Below are 14032 nucleotides of genomic sequence, written 5' to 3' on the forward strand. Positions count from 1 at the left end.
AAGGTTGGCTATACATTGACTTTCTTTCTTTTTCTTTTCATTTTTTTTCTTTTTCTTTTTTTTTTTTTTTTTTAGACAGGGTTTCTCTGTGTAGCCCTGGCTGTCCTGGAACTCACTCTGTAGACCAGGCTAGCCTCAAACTCTGGAACTCAGAAATCCGCGTGCCTCTGCCTCCCAAGTGCTGGGATTAAAGGCATGAGCCACCACCGCCCGGCTACATTGACTTTCAAAACAGCCTGGGATATATGAAGATTAGCCCAAATATTGCTTTTGTCTGCCATGCCCTCAACCTTGTGCTTCCATTGCTTTCCTCTCATGCTGAGCTTCAGAGACCCCAGCAGAGATATTGAGAAAGGGCTTATTAGGAAGTGAGGCACCAGGCGAGGTATTGGATACCTGCGCCTCAGTCCTCTGACGCTCAAGTCCCAAGGTGAGTTTCATTCTCCCCAGCCAAAGGGACTGCCAGCCTGCAAACAAATTAGATTTCCTTCTTTACCTGGAGTCTGAATGACACCAAGGCTTGCAGAACAGTCATAGTCACAGACCTGAGCTCATTGGCCTCAAACTCACACCATGACAGCCCCCATAATCACAGGCTGAGCTGCTTGGCCTCAAACTTATCTAGTAGAGAAAAAAAAAATCACCTGGTGTCTCTGCAACTTTCTAACACAAACACAGGGCTGGTCTTCCTTCTTTATTGTACTTTACAATATATGAAGTGACAAAATTAATTTTCTGTTCCTATGAGGTTTGGGGGATGAGGGCCAGTTTATTTATTTATTTATCTTGACACACAGATTCTCCACTGAAACCAGGCTGGATTTGAACTCAGAGACTTGTATGCTTTTGACTCCCAAGTGCTGTAATTAAAAGTGCACTCCAACGTGTCCAACTTGCTTATTTATTTTTTTCAGACGGGGTACCTACCTCTGTACACCTCTGGCTAACCTGGGACTCGTTATTTTATTTTTTTGATTTTTCGAGACAGGGTTTCTCTGTATAGCTCTGGCTATCCTGGAACTCACTCTGTAGACCAGGCTGGCTTCGAACTCAGATATCCGCCTGCCTCTGCCTCCCAAGTGCTGGGATTAAAGGCGTGCGCCACCACTGCCCGGTGGGACTCGTTATTATGAATACTCTAACTTTCAAATATCTACTTCTTGAGTGTGGTGCTTTTTATTTATTTGGGTTGGGGGACTGTGCACATGCTAGGGTCCTCTGACGGAGGTCAAAGGACAGCTTGCCTAAAGAAATTTCTCCTTCTCCTTTGTGGTCCTGGAGACAGAACCCAGACGTATGGGCCTGTGGCTTTAGGCACTGAGCCATCTCACCCAGTCTCACTTCTCCCACATCAACCCGTTTCTTTCTTCCTTAATGTTATCATGAGAGAAGGTATTGGAAATTTCACAGAACTAAGGGATGTGACTGGACAGCTTATGAAGTAAGGACGCAAGAAAGGAGAGCAATTTTACTTTTTTCTAAACTCTCCTGACAGAACAGAAGGACTGTCATTTGCATGCCGGCAGACCTGGCTGTCATGGTAATGACCCAGTCCTGCCTCCCTTCCCCACCCAGCCCTTGGCTTTGTTTACCAGGACTGATCATTACAATAAGAATGCTTTCTTCGTAAATTCCCCACAGGTTCGAAATCCTTTTATGCACAAAATTAATTGGTGTAATCCCAGAGGCTTGTCAATCAGGTGTTCATTCAACTTGAAGTCACTGGAGTAGCCTTTAAGGCATTAAACTATAGACTGCCATTTTATCCAAATCTTCTGTGGAAGGTATAATAAGGGAAAGTGGAGAAAAACATTGTTTTCGGTGCTGGCATACCTAGCCCAGTTTGCTTGGCTCAGCATCAGAATATAAGATGATTTCCAGGCTAAACTGCCTGCATCCGAACCAAGTGCTGTATTACACATGCCTTCTATCCAAGTTCCCCGGAGAGAAGGCTTGAGAGGCCTATTAGGCAGCCAAGGTTGGTCTGCATTTCATTAGAATAAGCTGGCTTTGAACTCATAGCAAGGATTTCTGTTTCAGCTTCTCAAGCTTTCAACACTGTCACACACTACACCCATTTCTCTTTCTATTGTATGAGCTCTTATTTTCCATTACGTGTAGACCCTGATATGGGATACCTGTCGTGTGGTCATTTTTTGACATTTGTCCTCCCTTTCCCAGCCCTGGCAATGGGGAGCCAGAACCTTGTGCAGGCTATGCAAACATCTAAATTCGGATGATAGGTTTTTCATCTTTAATTTTGAGAACTTTATATTTAGTTTTAAATTCAGCAGAAATACACTCTCAGTAATAATTAATTGGCTGATGAACAGTTAAAAAACAGTAGCCTGGTGTAGCATCCGATCCCAACACTCAGGAGAAGGGAGGCAGGAGGCCTGCTTTAAACCGAAAGCCAGCCTGAACTTCAGAGTAAATGCTACTCCACTGTAGGCTAGCAGGAGACCTTGTTTCAAAAGCAAAAAGTAAATGAGCAGAGAACGAAAATAATAAAAGCTAAGCTGGATATAGCTCCATGGTAGTGTGCTTGCTTAACATGCCTGAAGCCCTGGGTTTAATTCTCAGTCTTGAAAAAGCAAAAAACAAAAGTAACAACCTTTTCTTTTTCCTTTTAAGTTTTATTTTATGTTAAGAAGTTTTTGTTGCCTGAGAGAGCTCAACTTCTGTGTAGTTGCTGGGAGACACGACAACACCGCCACATGCTACACCCATTTCTCTTTCTATTGTCTAAGGCCACTTTTCTTTCTATTCTAATATTGGAATCCCAGAACCAAGTCTTTGTGATGTCTACCTTGTGATCTAAGATACCATTCACAAGCCAATCTTTTCTTGAATTTGGGTCTGGTGGAAGCCAGCATGGGGTACAGAAGGTAGGGGGCTGAAGTTGCTGGGCAAGCAGGATGTGTGTGTGTGTCTGTAGTGTGTTTGGAATTGAACCCAGGGATGCTCTTACATGACAAGTCCCAGCCCACACTATAGTCCTTCTCATAGGACTCATGTTTTCAAGCCTTATGTAAAATGTAATATACTGTTATGACAATGTGGTTTGTTATTGAGAAATAATTCTGACTCTCCTTAAATCTTCACATGGCTGGAGGTATAGCAGAGTTGATGGAGCACGTGGCTGGCTCAGCATTCCTTCTTGGCTGGAGGGGAGATATGCGGGAGGGGGTGGGGCAGGAAGAATCTTGAAAGTATTTGGAAGGCGGAAGCTGCAGAATTTGGAGTTCTAGGATGTCCTTTGCTGTAACTCCGTTGTGAACCAGAGTTAAAAGACCTTGAGTCAAAAATGGAACAAGAAGGGATAATTGAATTGGTACATGCTTATAATCATAGCATTTGGGGAGGCAGAGGCCTGCAGAATTGCCACAAGTTAGAGGTTTAGCATGAGCTACATGATTTCAAGGCTAGCCTGTAATACAAAGTGAGATTCTGCCTCAAAAAGCAAACAATCAAGAAGACAAACAAAGCCGGGTGGTGGTGGCGCACGCCTTTAATCCCAGCACTTGGGAGGCAGAGGCAGGCGGATTTCTGAGTTCAAGGACAGCCTGGGCTACACAGAGAAACCCTGTCTCGAAAAACAAAAAAAACAAACAAATAAAAAAAAGGCAAATCACCAAAATAATCTACAAAAAAAAAAAAAAAGAAAATGTAGAAAAGATGGAAATTGGAAAGGGACTCATAATGAAGACCAAAGTGGCCTTGACCATGTACATAGTAAGCAGGGTTATTAATCCCAGGATTTGGGAGGCAGAGACAGGCAGATCTCTGTGAGTTTGAGGCTAGCGTGGTCTACAGAGATAGAACTAGGGCTACACAAAGAAACTCTGTCTCATCTCTAGGGGAGAGGGAGAAGACTATACTATCTCGGTAGGGAAAATGGATTGAATTTAACTGAACGAAGCTGCGGAAAAAGGACTTTAACCAAAGAACCAAGCAGGGACTAAGGAGGATGGGGGTGTAGTGTGTGGAAAATTACTAGGAAGAGACACTAGGGTGGCCGGATTCTTGCTTAAACTGACCCAGCAGGATTCTTGCAATGGGCAGGCAGGCTTTTCTATAGCACTTCAAAGGCAGGAGACAGAGTGACTCCGGGAGATATCAGTGATCAGATACCTGGAATGGGACGTAACTCAGCAGATTCTTGGCTAAGTCTAAATTGGGCTGGTCAAAGATTGGAAGGCTGCCACGTCTTAGAGGAGAAGCCTGGGGTTTATCTGTTCAAAATACATTTTTTAGAAAATTCCTCAAAAAAGGACAGTGTGGTGATACCCATCTATAATCCCAGAAAAGACCACTTCAGTGGGAGGAAGATCAGGAGTTCAAGGCCATCTTCAGAAAGAGTTAGCTCGGGGTACTTGAGAGCCTGTCTGAAAAAAATAAAATAAATCAAACTGGTAGGTAGTTCTTGTATCTGCCTTTAATCCCAGTGTTCAGGAGGCAGAAGGCAGCAGCCTGGTCTACGCGTAGTGAGTTCTGGGCCAGGCAATGCTACATAGTAAGATCTTGTTTCACAAAATAAAAACAAAATCCAAAGTGAGATGACTGGAAATGCCCAGAAACTAAAAAAGATCCCTCCCTCACACCCCCAGCTTGGGTTGGAGGAAAATGAGCAAACACAGCAGTAATGTTGCTTCCTTTTAAAGAAGAATTTATTTAGTTTTAGTTTCATGTGCATTGGTGTCTTGCCAGCATATATGTTTGTATGAGGGTGTTGGATCCCCTGGAACTAGAGTTACATACAGTTGTGAACTACCATGTGGGTGCTGGGAATTGAACTCGGGACTTCTGGAAGAGCAGCCAGAGTCATCTGGCCAGCCCCAGCAGTAGTGTTCTTCAATATTCATTCCTGAACTATAAAAGAGACCTAGGGTGACAAGATAAAAAAGACTGAGCTACCACAGTGGTAAGGCCTGGGCCCTGATAGTTCAACAACCTAGGCTTGGCCAGCAATAGACCAATCAAGCAGACCTGTATTAATGAAACCGGAGAAATAAGGTACATTCAATGTGGCTACCTAGGAGAGAGAGAGACAAATAACAAGGTTGGGTGGACCCCACGCACATCCCCAAGTCCAACTTCCTAGGTCCTGACATAAGGTTTAGGTTTAAAAGGAAGACCAGTGCTTGCTTCAGCAGCACATATACTAAAATTGGAACAATACAGAGAAGATTAGCATGGCCCCTGCGCAAGGATGAGATGCAAATTTGTGAAGCCTTCCATATTTTTGCCGGGCGGTGGTGGCGCACGCCTTTAATCCCAGCACTTGGGAGGCAGAGGCAGGTGGATTTCTGAGTTCGAGAGTTTGAGGCTAGCCTGGTCTACAGAGTGAGTTCCAGGACAGCCAGGGCTACACAGAAAAACCCTGTCTCGAAAACCAAACCAAAAAAAAAAAAAAAAAAAAAGGAAGACCAGAGATGTGAACAGCTTAGTCATAGCTAACCAGTCAAAGGATGATTAATCCTTGACTGGACTCCAGTCTCTGTTTCAAGGTGGTCCTACATATTGTCAGAGCTGGGTGTAATCTTTTCCTGGGAGACAAGTTCCTTCCTCTGGCTGCCACTAGACCTCAGCCTTTTGTTTTTTACCCAGCATGAGATTCCTGAGGGAAATTCTGATGATTCCTTGGGGCCCAAAAAAAGGGCCCAAGTCTCTCTTTTTAATAATTATCTTCTCTCCTGCCTGGACAGCTACAAATGACTCATGCCTGTTCCCAACATTTGAGAGGCTAAGGCAGGAGGATTATCACAAGTTCCAAGAAGCAATATATAGAGTTTTAGGTCAGCTGGGACTATACATACATAATAAGATTGTCTCAAAACAAAAAGGGGCCAGGCATGGTGGCACTCATGTTAAATCCCAGCACTTAGTAGGTGAAGGGAGGGAGGCCGATCTCAAGGCTAGACTAGTCTACTTAATGTGTTCTAAGCCAGACAGAGCTACACAGTTAAGAGCCTGTCTCAGTACAAAGAACTAAAGACGGAGGTGGAGAGATGATTCTAGAGACTAAGAGTACTTGCTAGTCTTGCCGAGAATCTGAGTTCTGTTCCAAGAGCCCACCTTGTATAGCTCACAACTGCCTATAACTCCAGCTCCAAGAGATCTGGTGGCCTCCATGGGTACCCATACACTCAGACACTTTAAACAAAACAAAATAAACCCATAACAACTAGAACAGGAAAAATTCCTTAGATATGGCCAGTAGAAGTAGACTTGCTTTCTAAGAATTCTTATTTATTTTGAGAAGGTCTTGTTCTATCTCAGGATAGCTTGTACCTCTCCATCCTGATTTCCCTGCCTAAGCCTCGCAAATGCTGTGATTATGTAGTTACAGTTTTGAACTACTCATGATTCCAGGTCTCTGTTTGTCCCTTCTGTCTGTCTGTCTTTCCTTCCTTCCTTCCTTCCTGCCTGCCTTCCTGCCTTCTTCCTGCCTTCCTTCTTCCCTCCCTTCCTTTTCAGTGTGTGGGCAGAGCCCAGGGCCTTGACATACTAATACTGTGCAGTTAGGGTCTCAGTCTCTCTGTTTGTTTTCTTTTTGAAACAGAGTCTTACTATTTGGACTATGTGGGCCTGATTGGCCTTGAATTCTCTATGGAGACCGTGCAAGGCTCACAGGGATCAACCTACCTCTGGCTCCAGAATTCTGGAACCAAGGGCATGCATGGTTTGCCTCTCTCAGCTCTGTTTTTTTGTTTGTTTGTTTGTTTTTGAGAGGATTTCCTAGAGCCCAAAGTGGCCAGACAGCTGAAGGTGACTTTGCCTTTGTCCCCATCCCCTAGAACGTAGATATTGCAGATGTGTGCCTTCCTGAAGGGTTTGCGCAGTGCTGAGACCCTGACCTAAAGTTACGTGCCGGATGGGGAAGCATGCTACAAGCCAAGTTACACCTCCTGGGACCCAGCAGGTTTTCAAAGATCCTCTCCTAAGGACTCCTGTGGCTTGTCTTGTTAAAGGTGGGGCATGGCCTAGTCTCCAGTCCTGGCCAGGCTGGTTTTAATGCCATGCCAGTGGTTGCTGAGTGGCTCAAGTTGCAAACCAGAATTCAAATTCACCATTAAAATTATCCTCAGCCAGGAAAGGTGGCTTACACTTGTAATCTCCACTAGGGACAGGAGGCAGTCAGATTGTCAGGAGTTCAAAGCCTGCCTTGGCCACTCCTGAGGATGTCCAGGAGGCTGACCTATGATCTCCACATCTCATGGGCAACCAACACGTGCGCGCGCGCACACACACATACACACACACACACACACACACCACACTTGAAAAAAAGAAAAAGAACCAAAGAAAAGTAACTGTAGGTACACAGGATATCAGGCTCAGTCCCATCCCCACTCCCACCCCCAGAGATTCTAGCAGTTTAAAGCTATTCTTGACTGTTCTTTGTCATTAAAAATCTTCCGGGGACAGATGGCTCCCAGATAATTCTTTTCCACTCCTAAATAGTTGCTGGGCCTGAAAACTTCACTTACAATGGGCAGATCTGGGGAGAGAAAAGATAAGATAATTATTTATGGCTGCCAAAAGCAGCTCCCAGTTTACAGACTCAAGGAATAGCCTGAAGTAAAGCTGTGTTACATCAATCTAAAGAAACCTTAAGAAAACCAGGTCTGTAGCATGCTGGGAAAGGCTTTTATAATGGACTAGTCACATTCCCAATCCTTCCCTTGTGGTTACAGTTTTTTTGTTTGTTTGTTTTTTTGTTTTTGTTGTTGTTTTAAAAAGAAATGATCTTTGGAAGTAGTCCTGTCTGGCTTGAAAGTTGCTATGTAGCCCACTCTGGCCATGAACTGCAGAGGCTACTGCCTCTGTTTCCAGAGTGCTGGGATTCCAGGTGGGAGTCACAATATCCCAGCTCCTTTTCAGGATGTGAATTCCTCCTTGAAATTGCCAGCTTCTTAGATAAATGCCATTGCTCAGAACACCGGGGCTGTGCAGCTTTCCCCCATCACACTGGGAGGTTGCCCCTTCAAGGACAGAGCATTGTCACAGTCCTGATCCCAAGGAGGAGATTCTAAAGACACCTGTGCCCTTCCCTTGGGCTATCAGATTATTCAGACAATGGTCCTCAAGGAAATGGAATTTTCCTCAGGAATCTCATGCTGAGCGAAGGGGGAAGACTGGAGCCTGGTGTCAGCCAGAGGAGGGAACCTGTCTCCTAGGAAGAGATTCCAAAGTGCTCTGGTCACCTTGCTGGAGCCAACTCAATGACAGTGGGGGTCACACCTTTTGTAATATGGCTACTCTGCCTGTTTGGCTACCTTACTTCAGGCACGTAGCCAGTCTCACTTGTTTCGGGCTGCTGGACTCAGGGTCTGGCCTTAACAGACCCAGCAACAGCCTCCCAAATCATACACAGTTTTGAGTGCTAGTTGAATGGATGGATGAGAGAGTTAAAAGGATGTTCAGAAGCAAGCAGCTATGGGGACTACCAGGAAGCAGAATTAACTGGACTCCCCAAGATGTTCAATGTTAAACACCCATCCTGCTGAGCACCATACCTGTCTTAGTGGACAATGTATATTTCCTTTTTAACTGAATAATTTTCTTTTTCAAGACAAGGCCTCACTAATATAGCTCTGGGTGTTCTTGGAATTCATTGTGTAAATCAGGCTGGCCCCAAACTCAAGAGTTTTCCCTGCCTGTGTTCCACTATATCAGGTTACTTTTTAATCTGTTAGTTTTCAAAGATTTGTGTGTGTGCGTGCGTGTGTGTCTGTGTGTGTCTGCATGTACACTTGCCTGGTGACTCAGAGTCCAGAAGAGCATAACTGGTCTCTTGAAAAAATCTCTTGAAACTGGAGTTACAGATGTTTTGGGCCTACCAAATCAGTTCTGGGAACTGAACCCTGGTTCTCTGCGAGAACAGCAAGTGTTAACAGTTGAGCTATCTCTACACCATTTGTTTTTTAATTACATGCACATGTGGGAGTCTGTGAACGTGTACGTGTGGGTGCCCCTCAGAGGCCAGAGGAGGGTGCGGGATCCCCTGGAACTGGCGTTACAGGCTGTTGTGAGTAATATCTATGTGGGTGCTGAGACTCGAACTCAGGTCCACTGCAAGGCTAGCAATAGCTGTTGATTGCTAAGCCCTTTCTCCAACCCCCATACTGTTATTCTTTTGTGAGAACCGTATATGTAGATAGACACAAATAGCCCTGTCGGAGCATCCCGGGTTTGTATTCGTGAATTTTGCCCTACCCACGTTGCACCGGAATCTCCAGGTTCCACCAAGAACTGCCCTTTGACTCACAGGTAGGGAAAAGTTGTATAGTTCACTTCTCGGCTTTGCCAGAGATGGCCTCGTTCTGTTCGCCTCCTAGTGGTTGCATGAAAAACTACGTTTCCTTGCTATCTTCATTATGTTTGTGACCAGCTTGTGAAGTTTGGTAGGGACTTTAGACCTGGGTCAAATTTTAGGGGTACACCGGTATTTTCAATGAATAATGAAGGCTTAGAAAATCGTCCTTAGATCTAAGACAATGCAGAAGGTGACCGTGAAGCAGCAGATTAAATGCCCCTCTCTCCACACACTTTGAGAACTGACTCCAAACACTAAGGGAAAAAGAAATAAAACTCTTTAAGGCATCCAATTCTGGTTAAACACCCAAAGAGAAACCCATTTTGAGCAGAAATTCTTTGCCCCTTGTATAGATTTTAAGCTAATGGTAAACTGACACGCATGTCATCTGTAAGGTTTTAGGCCCCAGTCCCCAAAAGTCACACTTTAAACAAGGTTTTACAGAAACAGAAACTGCAGGCTTGGCCATTAGGGACAAATGGAGGATTTGAATAGCACTGATATTGTTACTTTGTTTTGTTTGTTTTTGGAGACAAGAGTTTCACTCGTTGCCACGAATGTCCTTGGGTGGCCTTGAACTCGTAGATCCGGCTGCCCTTCCCTACCAAATCCTGGGACTAGAGGTGTGTTCCCCACCATCCAGTTTACTGTTTTTGTTTTCTCTTTAATTTATTTATTCACTTTACATCCCAATCTCAGCACCCCCATGACTCCAGCCCTACTCCCCCCACCCTTAAAAAAACAAAAAGAAAACCAGACTGTTGTTCTTTGTTTAGGTGGCTGTTAACCAGGGACATCCTGCCTGCCCAGTGAACTGATAAGAGGACCAGGGCCATTCTGCTGGCCTAGCATAATTAAGTTCCTTTTGATATGGGAACAGAGCCTAATAGGTCACAGTTTTGGTAGACAAAGGGGGGAAAATACATCTTAGCAGGGTGTGATGGCAAAGGCCTTTAGTTCCAGCACTTGATAGGCAGAGATGTGGGATCTCTGAGTTTGAGGCCTGCTTGGTCTACAGAATGAGTTCCAGGACACCCAGGGCTACACAAAAATATCTTTGTCTTAAAAGAAGAAAAAAGAAAGAAAAATGGAAGGAAGGAATGAAGGAAGGCGAGAGAGAAAAATACACTCTTGGTAACCACAGACGAGTTAAGAACATCAGTTCTGCCTGGCAGTGGTGGCCCACGCCTTTAAGCCCAAGAACATCAGTTCTACTTTTTACTCTAGTTTCTAAGAAGTCTGGTTAAGAGGCTGGAGAGGTGGCTCAGTGGTTAAGGGCACTGTCTGCTCTTCCAGACGTCCAAGGTTCAACTCCTAGTAACTGCATGGCAGCTCACAGGTGCCTTTAACTCCAGGTCCAGGGGATATGGCACCTTCACAGGATATACTTGTAGATGAAACACCAATGCAAGTAAAAATAAATAAATCCTTTTTTTAAAAAAAATGTCTGGTTAGTTCAGGATGCTACTTATCTTGTAGTCATATGTAATGTAAGGTTCTTCAGCTAAATTCTACCTCTGTGTAAAGTAATATCTCCTGAGCACATTTATTGTTAAATCCTTTTCTAACATCACTTATTACTTTCAGCTTCTCCATCAACAGGACGGAGTACAGTTAAGTGTGTGGCACAGTTGACAGAGGCTTGCCTAGTGTGTCTGAAGCTCTGGGTATCATGCCAGTCATGGAGAAAATCCATGTGGCAGGCGTGCCTGTCATCCCAGCACTAGGGAGGTTGAGGCACTGAACACTTACATAGCTGGTTTCCAGTTCAGGCTACATGAGACCCTATCACTCCTCCCTCTACAAAAAGGGGGAAGTTTGTGGCTAAACTCAAGAGAAACTAACAAGTTAATTGGGCAGGTTTGTTCTACAAAGTGTATTTGATATTGCCTACCAGTTTCTGTGACCCAATTGCTTGAGAGGGTATCTATCCCTCTCCAGAGTAATATTTTTCCAACTTATTTGTTTTTGGTTTTTCTTTTCTTTCTTTCTTTTTTTTTTTTTTTTTTTTTTGGTTTTTCAAGAGAGGGTTTCTCTGTGTAGCTCTGGCTGTCCTGGAGCTCACTCTGTAGACCAGGCTGGCCTGGAACTCAGAAATCCTTCTGCCTCTGCCTCCCAAGTGCTGGGATTAAAGGCTTGCACCACCACTGCCCGGCCTTGGTTTTTCAAAATAAGGTTTCTCTGTGTAGCCCTGGCTGTTCTGGAACTTGCTCTGTAGACCAAGACCTCAAATACAGAGATCTACCCGAAGCCACAATTGCCTGGTCTTTTAAACTCTCTTCTTCTCCTCCTCCTCCTCCTCCTCCTCCTCCTCCTCCTCCTCCTTCTTCTTCTCCCCCCCACCCCCTCTGTCTATGTGTGTATTCATTTTTGGCAAGGATTCACTGTATAGACCAGGCTGGCCTAGAACTCAAGAGATCTACTGTCTCTGGCTCCTGATCTTAAATACAGGTGCCACCACCCTTGGAAGGTTTTTGTTTTGTTTTGCTTGTGTGATACAGGATCTCATATAATTCTGCCTGGCTTCAAACTAGCTGTCTAGTCAAGTATGACCTCAGATTCCTGATCCTCTTGTTTCTCTGCTTAAATGCTGGGATAACAGGCATTTGCCATTATGCCAGCTGTATATAGTTTCTGTTGGTTTCTTTCAGTGTAGCACAGGCTGCCTTGGGACTTACAGTAATCCTCCTGCCTCAGCCTGTTAAATGCTAGAATAACAGACATGAGTCACCAACCAGTTATTGTGGTTTTGAGACAGAGCCTCTCTGTGTAGAGGCTGTCCTGAAGTTACTATACAGAGTGGGAGGCCTTGAACTCAGATATCCTCCTACCTTTGACCCCCCAAATATTGGTTTAAAGATGTATATCACCATGCCTGGCCCAGTTATTTTTTAAATACAGAAACTATCTTTTTATGTGATCCACACTGGCCTCAAACTTTCTCCTAAGTTTTCTCTCTGGATCCTCAGGACTCTGCTTCCTTGGGCTGGTGTTATACTAGGAGTCACTTTGCAGACTGGATTCAAACTACAGCACAAATGCTTTACTTCATTCTCTCTCGCTACCTGCCCCCCCACCCCCCGCCCCCGTCATCCCTGAAGTCAGGAGTCTGGTTAACTTTACTCTTTGGGTACGGATCTAGAGATTTGGACTCACACAAAGGCTTTTGATTGTGATAGAATTTCCACCCTGAGTCTCCTGCTTCCTGCCAGATCTCAGCACTGTAGATTTCAGAGCTGATACAGGAAGGAGAGCTGGGCTGGGCTGGGCCCCAGGCACCTTTCTCTGCCATCAGATGGCCCAGGTTCGAGGAAATAAGGAGGGGAGGTGTGAGGTGCTTGGCTCCGGTGCCCCGGTTCAGTCCAGTCTAAACTGACTCAGAGAGGCCTTCTGTTTCTCCACCCGGCCAGAATTTCACACCTGTCTTTGCCCCAGGAGGTCCTTTTCAGTTAGGAATGCTTTGCATGTGTTTGTGACCCCTGGAACTCACCGAAACGCCCTGCCCCTAAGCCCCAAGTGGCGGGAATAAAGTCCTTCACAGCCACATTTTGAAAAATCACAATGTGCTTGATTTAAACCCTGAGCTACATTGCCACTCCTCTATCCCCGGCTTCCTTGGGTGGGGCCTTTTCTCAATCGCTTTGCATTTCAGTGCCTTTGGGGGCTCCCAAATGTGACCTTTTTACTTGTAAATGCTTTAATAACAGAGAATCTCCCTGACACAGAATCACTGCTGAAGCCCTGGCTGACCCCATCCTAGACCTGTGCTTGCCACTCAAGTGCTGAGATTGACAAAACAAAATTAGCTCTTACCAGCCAACCCTCTCAACCCTCTTCCCTCCATCCTTTCTCCTCCCACCCCCTCCCCCTCTCTCCACCTGTCTCTCTCTCTCTCTCTCTCTCTCTCTCTCTCTCTCTCTCTCTGCCTTTCTGTCTCTACTACCTTTAACTCCCCTCCCCATGCCCTAAATCAGCTCTATTTTTTTTTTTTTTTGAGACAGGGTTTCTCTGTGTAGCCCTGGCTGTCCTGGAACTCACTCTGTAGACCAGGCTAGCCTCCAACTCAGAAATTCGCCTGCCTCTGCCTCCCAAGTACTGAGATTAAAGTCGTGCCCCACCACTGCCCGGCAATCAGCTCTATTCTATACTATAAAAAAGAAAAGAAAAAGAAAGAAACATGTGTTACTAGGCACAAGCAAGCCCAAGTCTCTCTCCCTCCCTCCCTTTCTCTCTCTTTCTCTCTCTCTCCTCCTCCCCCTTCTCTTCCCCCTCTTCCTTTTTAAAATGTCAGGGTTTCTCTGTGTAGCCCTGGCTGTCCTAGAATTCTCAGAGATCTGCCTCTGCCTCCTGAGTGCTGGGATCAAAGGTGTTCACTACCACTGCACCCCTTACACCTTCATTTTTAAAATTCAGGGTTTTATCATGCTTAGGCTGCCCTCAGTCAACTCTATAGCTCAGAGATGCTTTGAAATTGCTAACTTTCAAGCCGGGCAGTGGTGGTGCATGCCTTTAATCCCCTTTTTTCTTTATGATAAGAAGAAAGAGGTATGTTGGTATCAGGCTCCGAACTCAGTGACATCACATCTAGGCGACCCCCACATTATTGCCAAGGCAACCGGCATACATTCCCAGAATCCACCTGGGTACCTTCCACCTTTTCCTGGGAGAGGCTACATCATCGCCCATATAAAACAGGCAGAACCCCCTGAC

At 45.1% G+C, this 14032-nt stretch overlaps 1 non-coding gene across 1 annotated transcript; it reads left to right on the forward strand.

The window, feature by feature from the left end:
* Positions 1-5140: 5140 nt before the first annotated feature.
* On the forward strand, positions 5141-5247 carry LOC114627369. The gene has a single exon (XR_003712358.1). It is a non-coding gene; the product is annotated as a U6 spliceosomal RNA (small nuclear RNA).
* Positions 5248-14032: the final 8785 nt, after the last annotated feature.

This window comes from Grammomys surdaster, unplaced genomic scaffold, assembly GCF_004785775.1.
Source record: "Grammomys surdaster isolate TR1022 unplaced genomic scaffold, NIH_TR_1.0 252, whole genome shotgun sequence".
NCBI lineage: Eukaryota > Metazoa > Chordata > Mammalia > Rodentia > Muridae > Grammomys > Grammomys surdaster.